This window comes from Haematobia irritans, chromosome 2 (genome assembly GCF_050003625.1).
Source record: "Haematobia irritans isolate KBUSLIRL chromosome 2, ASM5000362v1, whole genome shotgun sequence".
NCBI classification, from domain to species: Eukaryota; Metazoa; Arthropoda; class Insecta; order Diptera; family Muscidae; genus Haematobia; species Haematobia irritans.
In genome coordinates this window covers 39281300-39297160 of record NC_134398.1, presented here as the reverse complement: position 1 = coordinate 39297160, position 15861 = coordinate 39281300, and positions in this window count along the sequence as shown.

Here is a 15861-nt window from a genome sequence, read left to right as displayed (position 1 = left end):
AAATACCAATATTTTCCTTGTTAAATCGCCACATCTTAGTCTAAAAGTTGTAAAAATGACTCTAATTTTCCTAAACTTCTAATACATATATATCGAGCGATAAATCATAAATAAACTTTTGCGAAGTTTCCGTAAAATTGCTTCAGATTTAAATGTTTCCCATATTTTTTTTTCTTACTAGAATTGTGTTCCACCCTAGTGCATTAGCCAACTTAAATTTTGAGTCTATAGATTTTGTAAAAGTCTATCAAATTCTGTCCAAATCGAGTGATATTTAAATGTATGTATTTGGGACAAACATTTATATATAGCACCCAACACATTTGACAGATGTGATATGGTATCGAAAATTTAGATCTACAAAGTGGTGCAGGGTATAATATAGTCGGCCCCGCCCGACTTTAGACTTTCCTTACTTGTTTTTACTGTTGAGTTGTAATCTGTGAAACATTCACATTTAGTCAGAATAACTCTATGTGGAGAATTTGTGATGGAAAAATACCAAATGGCTCGCAATCATGCCACGGTGCTTTTGGCCGTCGAAATATATAAAAAAATGTATATACGGCCATTAGCTCGGCCAGGCCGAAGCTTATGTACCCTCCATTGCGTAGAAACTTCTTCTAAACACTGCCATCCACAATCGAATTACTTAAGTTGCGGTAACGCTTGCCGATGGCAAGGTATCTTACAACCTCCTAACACCATCTTCTAAATTGTATGTAAGTCCATACGTGGTATATATTAAATCAAAAAGATCGATCCAATACGTACATAATTCAGTTTGACAAAGTAGAAATAAAATTTTAACAAAATTTTCTATAGAAATAAAATTTTCACAAAATTTTCTATAGAAATAAACTTTTGACAAAATTTTCTATAGAAATAAAATCTTGGTAGATTATTTTTGGCTCGAGTGGCAACCATGATTATGAACCGAATAAAATTTTAATAAAATTTTCTCTAGAAATAAAATTTTGACAAAATTTTCTATAGAAATAAAATTTTGACAAAATTTTCTATAGAAATAAAATTTTGACAAAATTTTCTATAGAAATAAAATTTTGGTGGACTATTTTTGGCTCTAGTGGCAACCATGAACCGATATGGACCATTTTTTGTGTGATTGGACCAATTTTGGTATGGTTGTCAGCGACCATATACTAACACCACGTTCCTACTTTGAACCGGATCGGATGAATTTTGCTCCTCCAAGAGGCTCTGGAGGTCAAATCTGGAGAACGTTTTATATGGGGGCTATATATAATTATGGACCGATATGGACCAATTCTGGCACGCTTGTTAAAGATCATATACTAACACCATGTTCCAAATTACAACCGGATTGGATGAAATTTGCTTCTCTTGGAGACTTCGCAAGCCAAATCTGGGGATCGGTTTATATGGGGGCTATATATAATTATGGACCGATGTGGACCAATTTTTGCATGGTTGTTAGAGACCGTATACCAATATCATGTACCAAATTTCAGGCGGATCGGATGAAATTTGCTTCTCTTTGAGGCTCCGGAACCCAAATCTGGGGATCGGTTTATATGGGCGCTTTATATAATTATGGACCGATGTGGACCAATTTATGCACGGTGTTTAGAGACCATATGCCTACACCATGTACCAAATTTCACGCGGATCGGATGCAATTTGCTTCTCTTTGAGGCTGCGCAAGCCAAATGTGGAGATCGGTTTATATGGGGGCTATATATAATTATGGACCGATGTGGACCAATTTTTGCATGGTTGTTAGAGACCATATACCAACATCATGTACCAAATTTCAGACGGATCGGATGAAATTTTCTTCTCTTTGAGGCTCCGCAAGCCAAATCTGGGGATCGGTTTATATGGGGGCTATATATAATTATGGACCGATGTGGACCAATTTTTGCATGATTGTTAGAGACCATATACCAACACCATGTACCAAATTTCAGCCGGATCGGATGAAATTTGCTTCTCTTTTAGGCCCCGCAAGCCAAATCTGGAGATCGGTTTATATGGGGGCTATATATAATTATGGACCGATGTGGACCAATTTTTGCATGGTTGTTAGAGACCACATACCAACATCATGTACCGAATTTCAGCCGAATCGGATGAAATTTGCTTCTCTTTGAGGCTCCGCAAGCCAAATCTGGGGATCGGTTTATATGGGGGCTATATATAATTATGAACCGATGTGGACCAATTTGTGCATGGTTGTTAGAGTCCATATACCAACATCATGTACCAAATTTCAGCCGGATCGGATGAAATTTGCTTCTCTTTGAGGCTCCGGAACCCAAATCTGGGGATCGGTTTATATGTGCGCTTTATATAATTATGGACCGATGTGGACCAATTTATGCACGGTGTTTAGAGACCATATACCTACACTATGTACCAAATTTCAGCCGGATCGGATGCAATTTGCTTCTCTTTGAGGCTGCGCAAGCCAAATCTGGAGATCGGTTTATATGGGGGCTATATATAATTATGGACCGGTGTGGACCAATTTTTGCATGATTGTTAGAGACCTTATACCTACACCATGTACCAAATTTCAGCCGGATCGGATGCAATTTGCTTCTCTTTGAGGCTGCGCAAGCCAAATCTGGAGATCGGTTTATATGGGGGCTATATATAATTATGGACCGATGTGGACCAATTTTTGCATGGTTGTTAGAGACCACATACCAACATCATGTACCGAATTTCAGCCGAATCGGATGAAATTTGCTTCTCTTTGAGGCTCCGCAAGCCAAATCTGGGGATCGGTTTATATGGGGGCTATATATAATTATGGACCGATGTGGACCAATTTTTGCATGATTGTTAGAGACCTTATACCAACACCATGTACCAAATTTCAGCCGGATCGGATGAAATATGCTTCTCTTAGAGGCTCCGTAAGCCAAATCGGGGGATCGGTTTATATGGGGGCTATATATAATTAAGGACTGATATGGACCAATTTTTGCATGGTTGTTAGAGACCATATACCAACATCATGTACCAAATTTCAGACGGATCGGATGAAATTTTCTTCTCTTTGAGGCTCCGCAAGCCAAATCTGGGGATCGGTTTATATGGGGGCTATATATAATTATGGACCGATGTGGACCAATTTTTGCATGGTTGTTAGAGACCATATACCAACATCATGTACCAAATTTCAGCCGGATCGGATGAAATTTTCTTCTCTTTGAGGCTCCGCAAGCCAAATCTGGGGATCGGTTTATATGGGGGCTATATATAATTATGGACCGATGTGGACCAATTTATGCACGGTGTTTAGAGACCATATGACTACACCATGTACCAAATTTCAGGCGTATCGGATGCAATTTGCTTCTCTTTGAGGCTGCGCAAGCCAAATCTGGGGATCGGTTTATAAGGGGGCTATATATAATTATGAACCGATGTGGACCAACTTTGCATGGTTATTAGAGACCATATACCAACATCATGTACCAAATTTCAGACGGATCGGATGAAATTTTCTTCTCTTTGAGGCTCCGCAATCCAAATCTGGGGATCGGTTTATATGGGGGCTATATATAATTATGGACCGATGTGGACCAATTTTTGCATGGTTGTTAGAGACCATACACCAACATCATGTACCAAATTTCAGCCGGATCGGATGAAATTTTCTTCTCTTTGAGGCTCCGCAAGCCAAATCTGGGGATCGGTTTATATGGGGGCTATATATAATTATGGACCGATGTGGACCAATTTTTGCATGATTGTTAGAGACCTTATACCAACACCATGTACCAAATTTCAGCCGGATCGGATGAAATAGGCTTCTCTTAGAGGCTCCGTAAGCCAAATCGATGGATCGGTTTATATGGGGGCTATATATAATTAAGGACTGATATGGACCAATTTTTGCATGGTTGTTAGAGACCATATACCAACATCATGTACCAAATTTCAGACGGATCGGATGAAATTTTCTTCTCTTTGAGGCTCCGCAAGCCAAATCTGGGAATCGGTTTATATGGGGGCTATATATAATTATGGACCGAGGTGGACCAATTTTTGCATGGTTATTAGAGACCACATACCAACACCATGTACCAAATTACAGCCGGATCGGATGAAATATGCTTCTGTTAGAGGCTCCACAAGCCAAATCTGAGGTCCCTTTATATGGGGCTATACGTAAAAGTGGACCGATATGGCCATTTTCAATACCATCCGACCTACATCGATTACAACGACTTGTGCCAAGTTTCAAGTCGATAGCTTGTTTCGTTCGGAAGTTAGCGTGATTTCAACAGACGGACGGACGGACGGACATGCTTAGATCGACTCAGAATTTCACCACGACCCAGAATATATATACTTTATGGGGTCTTAGGGCAATATTTCGATGTGTTACAAACGGAATGACAAAGTTAATATACCCCCATCCCATAAGCGTAGGAAGGCCTCTGGGGAGGGGGCTTAGACCCCCCCAGAAAAATTTTAGCCCCCCCCCAGAATTTGAAAACCTATTTACGATTTTACATTTTTCTAAAAATTAAACAAGTATATACAACCGCACAGAGTTCCGCTGAAGACGTTCATGCACAATCGAATTACTTTGGTTGTGGTAGCAGTTGCCGAAATCTGAATATTTATAAAATAAATCTGTGGTTGAACTTTTGATTTAGTTGAATAACTAAAGCTCCTTTATTATTGTGTTTAGTCTGATTTAGTCAATTTAATTTAAAAAAATAGTAATTGTTGCTATTCTTTCATAAATTAATATCTTAATAATGCTGCAAAAAAGCATAGCCAAAAGAAGTGAAAATGTTCTTTTTGGGTCCGGAAGTGGTGCAAACTTGGCGGAGAAGCGATGAATGTGATATGAAATTGTCATAGAACGAATGTCCACCGTTTCAACAGCCGTTGCAATGAATTTGCATCACTTCTTAAGTTGTGATCCAAATTCAGTGTTTTGAATGTGGATTAAAAAATTTTGTTATATTTTCCAAAATAATTATTTTTTAAATTTTTTATGATATTTAATGCATTCTAACGCTTGTTTGAAACGTTTTCCCTCAAATATTTTCAAAAATTCTATAAAAATTTCTATAATGAATTTAGCATTTTTGTGGCAAAATTTGAATAATTTGTACCACTTTATTTATTCTTACTTTTTTTTAAAGAAAACAAAAAAATTACGCATTAAAATATGAAAAAAATCAAGTAAAAAACTTCCTGTGTAGTTAAAATAATTAACTTCTTTGTGAGGACATCGAAGTGCTTTTAAAGTTGTGCCTTTAGAACAACTCCCAATTTTTTGCTGGGAAAAGTGTGGAACTACATTTAGTTGCTTTATTATAAATTAATTGTCGAGTTATTTTGATGCCTATATTGTTATTCATTTTTATGAAATAAAACATTAATTGAAACTATAACTTCAGTCTATAAATTTTCAGCTAGGGGGGCTATAGCCCCCCCTAGGAAAATTGTCTAGCTACGCTAATGCCCCATCCTATGATGGAGGGTATAAAAACACACAAAATATGAACTTTATCAACCCTGATTGATTTTCCACAAAAAATATCTCTCAATCTCTCTCTCATACCCATATTATCTCTTCACATAGCCGTTTAAGTTATTTTAGGTATTGTGGATCCATACTCACTGATACTCATAATAAATTTTAGTTTAGATTCTCACTCACTAATACAAGTACACTATTAAGTATACCATATAGATACTTTGCGTTTTATTATTCAATGCATTGACTCTCAATAAGAGCATTGACTCATAATAAGAGCTAGATTTGAGAGTGGAAATATATTGGGAATGGAAAATATATAGTTTGTTTAATAACAAAATCTATTCAAAGTTTATATTTATGCTATTTGTTTTAATAAATCAGTATTTATAAATATTTAATGAGTTCCATTGTTATAATGTTATCATTGAACAAAATTAATGCCAAAATCCTGCCCAAACCAACCTTTGGACATTTCTTTTCCGCACCTATCTTTTATGTATTACAAAATCTTCCTGGCATATTCTAAATAGCTTTGTCTGTGTGTGTGTGTGTGGGTTATTCCAAGCACGTGTTGTGTTGTTCACAGAATATAGATTTAAATTAAGACATGAATGTGCAAATATTTACTTAGCAATTTTAAAATTCAACATGCCTTTGTTTTATTTGGACAATTTTCTAAATAAACACAATATGTTGCTAAATGTAAACGAATAATTTCAACTCAAATATCAAACAAACAAAATCTGAAACAATCTGTGTATCCACCTGTAATGAAGGCAAAAACGAATGAGTAGCAGTAAGATAATGGTCAGAGAAAAGAACATAAGTACAAATAAGAGTAGGGCGAGAAGAATATGACGAAGGGGGAAAATTGTAGAAGTTAAAAGTTTAAATACACACGATTTTTTTTTTTGTATTTTTTTTTTAATAATCCTTTGCGCATATATCCTTGTGAAAGATATGATAAATACATATAAAGGCACGAATGATTGAATAAAAAACAAGTATATACGGCCATATGTTCGGCCAGGCCGAATCTTATGGACCCTCCACCATGGATTGCGTAGAAACTTCTACTAGAGACAGTCATCCACAAACGAGTATATATTAGACAAAAAAGGCTGATACGTATTTATTAAATTCAGTTCTTGACCGGAATATATAGGAAAAGTCTACAAATAATTACGAACCGATATGAACATTTGCCAGTAATTAAAGAGCCTGCATTGTAATATGGGCGCTATATACTTATGTACCGATATAGACAAATTTTTGTGTGATTCAGGGTCGGTTTATCTGGGGACTATATGTACCTACACTGAAAAAAAATTTTATCGTGAAGTAAATTTCATGTCTTTAAAATACGAATGCAAATTTTGCTTAGCATAGAAGACGCATTTCTCTAATATAAAGTTTTTTTCCTTGTCCAAAAGTCCATAAACTTTCCAATGAAGTCGTATTGTCCTTATAATTAAGTGATTTCACTTAAAAATGAATATCGTAACATGAAAGAAAAAATGTTTGTGCAAAGGTCAACTTGACTTTATTAATTCAGAAAAATTCTTCAAATATAATGAAATTGTCTTTAAATTTGCATCTTGACTATAAAGCAAAGTAAAGACAAAATCTTTGGAACCGGACATGCTTTTTTTCAGTGTATAGACCGATATGGACCAATTTTGGCATGGTCCATACTAGCACAATGCACCAAATGTCAACCGAATCGGATGAATTTTGCTCCTCCAAGACGTTTCGGAGGCACGGTTGGTAGAATTCTACCAAAAATGGTAGATCTTTTACTGTTTGTAGATTAGTAGAATTCTTGATGTTTTGGCAGATTTGGCAGAATATCCCTCTTTAAAAATTTTCTATAGAAATAAAATTTGACACAATTTTCTACAAAAATAAAATTTCAACAAACTTTTCTATAGAAATACAATCTTGGCAAAATTATCTATAGAAATAAAATTTTGACAAAATTTTCTATAGAAATAAAAATTTGGCAAAATTTTTTATAGAAATAAAATTTTGATGAAATTTTCTATAGAAATAAAATTTTGGCACAATTTTCTATAGAAACAAAATTTTGATAAGATTTTCTAAAGATATACAATTTTAGAAATAAAATTTTCTATAGAAATAAAAATTTGGCAAAATTTTTTATAGAAATAAAATTTTGATGAAATTTTCTATAGAAATAAAATTTTGGCACAATTTTCTATAGAACAAAATTTTGATAAGATTTTCTAAAGAAATACAATTTTACCAAATTCTCTATAGAAATAAGATTTTGGCAAAATTTTCTATAGAAATACGATTTTGGCAAAATTTTCTATAGAAATAAAATTTTTTCAAATTTTTTTATGGAAATAAAATTATGGCAAAATTTTCTACAAAAAAAAAATTGGCAAAATTTTCTGTAGAAATAAAATTTTGGCAAAATTTTCTACAGAAAATAAAATCTTGACAAGATTTTCAATAGAAATAAAAATTTGGCAACATTTTCTACAGTAGTAAAATTTTGACAAAATTTTCTATTGAAATAAAATTTTGACACAATCTATATATATAAAATTCAATCTATGTTTGTTTATGTGTTTGTTTGTTTGTTTGTTTATTTGTATGTTCCGAGTTGGCTCCGAAACGGCTGAACCGATTTACTTGAAACTTTCAGAGATCGTAGGGGGCGTTCATGTGGTGAAAATAGGGTATCTCATTTTTTGACACCTGGTCGCGGAGGGGGACCTCCCATTTGTTGGACTTTTTGAAAATTGGACCAAAGTTGACCGATTTGCTTGAAATTTTCATTGAAGGTTGGGTTTGGTATCTAGACAAAGATCCGCTACTTTATATTTCGATATTTGGTAGCGGAGGGGGACCTCCCCTTTGTTCGACTTTTTTTAAAGTACAGTGAAAAAACTAAAATTCTCTAAATTATTTGAGATTTACAGAGAACATGCGGTGAGGTTATGGAATTAATATGGGGTACCTGATGATTTCATATGTGGACGGGGAGGAGGACCCCCCTTTGCCCTACTTTTTGAAAGTAGGAACAAAATTATGCGATTTGCTTGAAATTTTCATTGAAAGTTGGGGTTGGCATCTAGACAAAAATCCGCTACATTATTTTTCGATATTTGGTCGGGGAGGGGGACCACCCGACTTTTTTTTAAAGTACAGGGAAAACAAAACTAAACTCCCCCGACTGAAATTTTACGGAAAAAATGTGTGAGGTTATGAAATTTATATCAGGTTCTTGATTTTTTAATAAAAATAAAAGGGCATAGGAAGACATCCGCTTCTCTTAAGTACAATTAAACTTTACCGAGTTACTTTAAATTTACAGAGGACTGGGGAGAGGTTACGATATTAATAGTTGATACCTGATTTTGTGATATTTGGACGGAAGAGAGGCCGCCCCTTTAGGCTTATAATTTGCTTGACATTTTCTGGGACGTTTACAAAAGATACGCTACATCACTTTTCGATATTTAGTCGGGGAGGAGGTCCTCATCTAAAACTGCAAAAAAAAAACAACAATTCTTAAGTTTTCTTGAAATTTACATAGGCAGTGGGGGAAGGTTATGAACGAAGAGGCAGCCTTCCTTGCCCCACACTTGAAGGAAAGTTTCAAGAATTTTCAGGGAAAGTTATTGGTGCTATTCACTACGGTGTTTGTCGATATTGTATTGGAGAAAGTGACGTCCCTTTAAAACAATAGAGCAAAATTTAAACATCGCCGATCTACTTGAAATTTACAGGGAACGTGGGAGGAGGTGATTAAATTTATACATGATGTTTAAATTAGTATATGATTTTTCGATATCTGGTTGGGGAAGGGGAAAATTGAAATAAACTTTGTCTATTTACTTCGATAGAATTTATAGGGACCATTCAGTAGTTGCGAAATTAATATAGGGTAGGCGGTAGTGCGATATCAGATCGGAGTGGAGCGAAGATGGGGAGAGGGTTCCCTTTTGTCCGTTTTTTTTTTCTTAAATTGAAAGTAGAGGGTTGTCCGTAAATGGTACATAATTTTATGATTTTTTCACAGGCTTCTGCCAGACTTCTTTTTAGTAAGGAACTTAAATTTACATGAAATTGGCAGCCAACGTAGAGGGTGCATCATTTTCTAACATTTTAGTAAATGTTAATGTGGTAAAATTTTTTACTACTTTTGCTTTTTCCGATTTATTGGATGGGAAACAGTAATTCTTTGTATGTATGTTATTATAATATAGTGCTTAATTTTCACATATGTTGAGGAGAAGGATACCTTTCCTTGACAAACCACACATAAAATTCACAAGAAATATCGAAGATTGTCCAACTACTTCAATACAATACATTATATAAAAAAATTGGAGGAAAGGGTACATCCTCTCCTTAAGACGAACCGTTTTACATATGCTTTCCCGCCGTATTTGTACCTATAAACGAGAAATCAAGTAGTCCGATTTGTTTAAAAGAATTCAAATCTTTACGAATTTCAAATCTTTTCGAAGGATATAGTTGACTAAGTTAACGCAAAATATTCCTCCAAATATGCTTCGGAAGTCGCAGCGAAGCGGGCCGGGTTACGCTAGTGTTCTATAGAAATAAAATTTTGAAAAAATTTTCTAAAGAACTAAAATTTCAGCAAAATTTTCTATAGAAATAAAATTTTGGCAACATTTTCTATGGAAATAAAATGAAACCCTCAGAAATGTTACCAGCATTACTGAGGTGGAATAATCCACCGCTGAAAAACTTTTTGGTTTTCGGTCGTAGCAGGAATCGAACCCACGACCTTGTGTATGCAAGGCGGGCATGCTAACCATTGCACCACGGTGGCTCCCAAGACCATATACTAACACCACGTACCAAATTTCTACCGGATCGGATGAAATTTGCTCCTCCAAGAGGCTCCGGAGATCAAATCTGGGGATCGGTTTATATGGGGCTATATATAACTATGGTCCAATGTGGACCAATTTCTGCATGGTTGTGAGAGACCATATACTAACAACATGTACCAAATTTTAACTGAATCGGATGAATTTTGCTCCTCCAAAAGCCAAACCTGAACTTAATACCCACTTTCCAAAATTTTCTGGCTGGGCTAATCCCTCTCACCATAGAAATTTCCCTGCTCTGCCAATGCTGAGTGACATCGTTATATCACCTTAGAATATTTCGCTGATCTAGATTATACACACTTTATATAGTCAGAAATTGATATTGTGATGAGTTACAAACAGTGGCAAACTTATTATACTCCCGTCACCTTTATAACTTCATGCCACCTTAAATAAATTCACATAACATCGTAGCTGTTCGATGTTGGCATTGTTCTTTTATTTTTGGCATTCCCTTCTGATTTGATTATCTCCCTTAGGGCAAGTTCTTGGTTATTTACAACCCAATTTAGAAATGTAATACCCTTCACACCAAGCCAAGAATAAAGTTCATAACTTTTTCGCTTTCTCTCTCTCTCTCTCTCTCTCTCTTAACATCGGGCAAAAATATTTTGTTTTCTGTTAATCTATCATTTGCTGTTGTACTAGAGTTTTTATCTTTTGTGTTTGTGTGAAAAAAACAAATATTTTTAAAATGTTTGTCACGCTGTCACTTCAAATGTGATGAATTTGTACGTTTCCATTTGTGAGTTTTTTTTTTTTTTGACTCCCTTTGATTTAGCTGGGAAAACATGATGGCTGTGTGTGTGTGAGTGAGTGTGTTTCCTCTCATAGTGATATCCGTTTTAAGAGTTTATTAAAACAACATTATTGTCATTGTCATTGTTGATACAAACGAGGAAACGGATGTTGCTCAACAGAATGATGGAAAAGTAAAAAAAAAAAACATAAAAACACACACACACAAACAGATAGTAAACAATGTGATAGAGAACAAATTATGCCATGTGTGAAAATATGTCAATAGATAGTTCATGCTTGTTATGAGGGAAAAAGGTTAATTTCCGTTTTTGTTTTACAAAATGAAGAGTAAGCGGGCATCAATACGTTTAATACAATACACGAAAATATTAGTTTTCGAATGCATAAGGAATGAGCATGAAAGATCTTTCGGAAACATTATGTTAAATAAATTGCCGATAAGGATTATAAAATATTGAAAAAATGTTCTATAGAAATAAATATTTTCTATGGGAATAAAAATTTTTTATAGAAATAAATATTTTGACAAAATTTTCTATAGAAATCAATTTTTGAAAAACATTTTCAATGGTAAAAAAATTTTGACACAATTTTCTATAGAAATAAAATTTTCCGAAAATTTTCTTTCGAAATAAAATTTTGGAAAAAATTTTGATAGAAATAAAATTTTGAAAAAAAAATTCGAATAGAAATAAAATTTTGAAAAAAAATTAATAGAAATTAAATTTTGAAAAAAAAATTTTATGGAAGTTAAATTTTGAGAAAAAATTTTTATGGAAATAAAAATTAGAAAAAAATTTTGAAAGAAATAAAATGTTGAAAAAATTTTCTATAGATATAAAATTTTAACAAAATTTTCTATAGACATAAAAGTTAGGTAACATTTTCTATAGAAATACAATCTTGACAAAAATTTACAAAATATTCTATAGGAATAAAATTTTGAAAATTTTTCTATCGAAATAAATTTTTGACAAAATTTTCTATAAAAATAAAATTTTAAAAAATTTTCTGTTACAGTAAAAATTAAATGTTGACAAATGTAAAATGTTTCTCTAGAAATAAAATTTACAAAATTCTCAATTGAAATAAAATATTTGACAAAAATTTTCTATAGAAATAAAATTTTGACAAAATTTTCAATGGAAATAATTTTTTTACAAAAATTTTCTATGAGTCATTGAAAAGAAAACACCAGATACAAATCTATACACGCCTATACTGTACATTTTTCGGTTCGGATCGAATGAACCTTTCCACAGTCTTCAGTATAGATCTGGCTGGGGTAGATAACTCAATTTAGGGCCCTTTATGCTAATTCCTTATGAAGAAAACATTTAGGAATTATCCTCTTACAAATTGAATCATCTTTACTCCCACTGTACATCATCTTTTCATATAACTAAAAAAAATTTTATGGAAATAAAAATCAGAAAAAATTTTGATAGAAATAAAAATTAGAAAAAAATATTGATAGAAATAAAGTGTTGAGAAAATTTTCAATAGATATAAAATTTTAACAAAATTTTCTATAGGCATAAAAGTTAGCTAACATTTTCTATAGAAATACAATTTTGACAAAAATTTACAAAATGTTCTATAGGAATAAAATTTAGAAAAAAATTTTCTATCAAAACAAATTTTTGTTGTTTTTTTTATTTCAGCTTAAAACCATACATTGACTAAACTACAAGTGTAGCTTAACCAACAGAGGAAAAGAATGTTTGTCAAATTTATTTGGGCAAAGCCCTATAAACTGCAAGATGGTTGGATGGACGCACGTTTCGGAATTACCATATTCCTCATCAGCATCCTCTACTTGCAGCAAAACTATCAACCAATTATCAGAATAAATTAAGACAGTTCATTAAACCCACCAATGAACCACACTTCAACCTTCCGAAAAAAGGTTTTGCATGATATTTGACAAAAATGTTCTATAGTAATAAAATTTTGACAAAATTTTCAATGGAAATAATTTTTTTACAAAAATTTTCTATAGAAATAAATTTTTGAGAAAAATATTCTGTAGAAATAAATTTTTGACAAAATTTTCTATAGAAATAAAATTTTGACAAAATTTTTTATAGAAATAAAATTTTGACAAGATTTTCCATAAAAATAAAATTTTGACAAAATTTTCTATAGAAATAAAATTTTGACAAAATTATCTACGGAAATAAAATTTCAACAAAATTTTCTATAGAAATAAAATTTTGATAACATTTTCTATAGAAATAAAATTTCAGCAAAATTTTCTATAGAAATAAAAATTTGGGATAATTTTATATAGAAATAAAATTTTGGGAAAATTAATAAAATGTTGACAAATGTAAAATGTTTCTCTAGAAATAAAATTTTGACAAAATTCTCAATGGAAATAAAATATTTTACAAAAATTTTCTATAGAAATAAAATTTTGGCAAAATTTTCAATGGAAATAAATTTTTTTACAAAAATTTTCTATAGAAGTAAATTTTTGAGAAAAATATTCTGTAGAAATAAATTTTTAACACAATTTTCTATAGAAATAAAATGTTGACAAAATTTTCTATAGAAATAAAATATTTAAAAAATTTTCCATGGAAATAAAATCTTGACAAAATTTTCTATAGTAATAAAATTTTGACAAAATTTTGTACTGAAATAAAATTTCGACAAATTTTTCTTTAAAACTAAATTTCGACAAATTTTTCTTTAAAACTAAAATTTTGACAAAATTGTCAATAGAAATAAAATTTTGATAACATTTTTTATAGAAATAAAATTTTGATAACATTAAAATAAATAAAATGTTGATAACATTTTCTAAAGAAATAAAATTTCAGCAAAATTTTCTATAGAAATACAATATTGAGAAAATTTTCTATGGTAATAAAATTACGGCAAAATTTTCCATAGAAAAAAAAATTGGCAAAATTTTCTATAGAAATAAAATGTTGCTAAAATTTTTATAGAAATAAAAAATTTTCGGGTCGGCTTCTCGACAAAGGTCCTATAAAACATTTGACGAAAATTTTCTATAAAAATAAAATTTTGAGAAAAATATTCGGTAGAAATGAATTTTTGACAAAATTTTCTCTAGAAATAAAATTTTGAAAAAATTTTCTATAGAAATAAAATTTTGAAAAAATTTTCCCTAGAAATAAAATTTGGACAAAATTTCTATAGAAATAAAATTTTGACAAAATTTTCTACAGAAATAAAATTTCGACAAAATTTTTTTTAGAAATAAAATTTTGACAATATTGTCTATAGAAATAAAATTTTGATACCATTTTCTAAAGAAATAAAATTTCAACAAAATTTTCTATAGAAATAAAATTTTGGGAAAATTTTCTATGGAAATAATATTATGGCAAAATTTTCTGTAGAAAAAAAATTGACAACATTTTCTATAGAAATAAAATCTTGACAAAATGTTCTATAGAAATAAAAGTTTGAAAAAATTTTCCCTAGAAATAAAATTTGGACAAAATTTTTTATAGAAATAAAATTTTGACAAAATTTTCTACAGAAATAAAAGTTCGACAAAATTTTCTTTAGAAATAAAATTTTGACAAAATTGTCTATAGAAATAAAATTTTGATAACATTTTCTATAGAAATAAAATTTTGATAACATTTTCTAAAGAAATAAAATTTCAACAAAATTTTCTATAGAAATAAAATTTTGGGAAAATTTTCTATGGAAATAAAATTATGGCAAAATTTTTTATAGAAAAAAAAATTGACAAAATTTTCTATAGAAATAAAATCTTGACAAAATTTTTTATAGAAATAAAATCTTCACAAAATTTTATATAGAAATAAAATTTTGGCAAAATTTTCTATGGAAATAAAATTATGGCAAAATTTTCTATAGAAACAAAAATTGCCAAAATTTTCTATTGAAATAAAATCTTGACAAAATTTTCTATAGAATAAAAATTTTACATTATTGTATTCTCCGTTCCAAATGCAGATAAATTTCTTAGTTTGATTTAAATATAGTTTTTATATCACGCCCTTCACCACCATCTATTTCCAACGAGGAATTTTTTAAAAGCTATAGAATTATTACTTTTTAATATCTACATGCTGTGAAAAAAGCACAAACGCTGCGAATTAAATAAATTACTCAAACTGACATTGGTTATTTATTAAGACCCAATTTATTTGCGCTCTCAAAGCTCTCACCCAAAAAAAACCCAGTGGGGGGGAGGGTTGGAGAAATATTTCATCGACATTGGAATGAAGCAAAAAAAAAGAGAAAACGAACAAAGAGAAAGGCAACCAACAAATTACATTAATTTTTCATCAATTCAAAACGAGCATCGAACTTTTTTTCGAATGAAAAAAAAAATGAAAAACACGAAACTAATAAATAATCTGTCTGTTTGTTCACGGCGTGATGTCAGACATTCCCTCAGGTTTTGTAGGTTTTTTCTCTCATTCAATCCTGCCAGCATACCGGCATTCCTAAAGGTATGCATATGAATAAAGATTTGCTAAGGGGCTGTGATTTCCAAAGAGGTATTACCATTTTTTTTATTAACTCTCCTCAATATGTATTGTCCTGATTTCGATCAGTGGGTAAAAATTCCATTGAACACATGAAAAAGGTCTCCCTCTCTGTCTTTTGTTGTTCTTGTTGAGATTTTAGGACATTTTGGCTTGTTTCGTTATACCCAGAAAACAAGAAGAAAGTAAGAAGGTCATA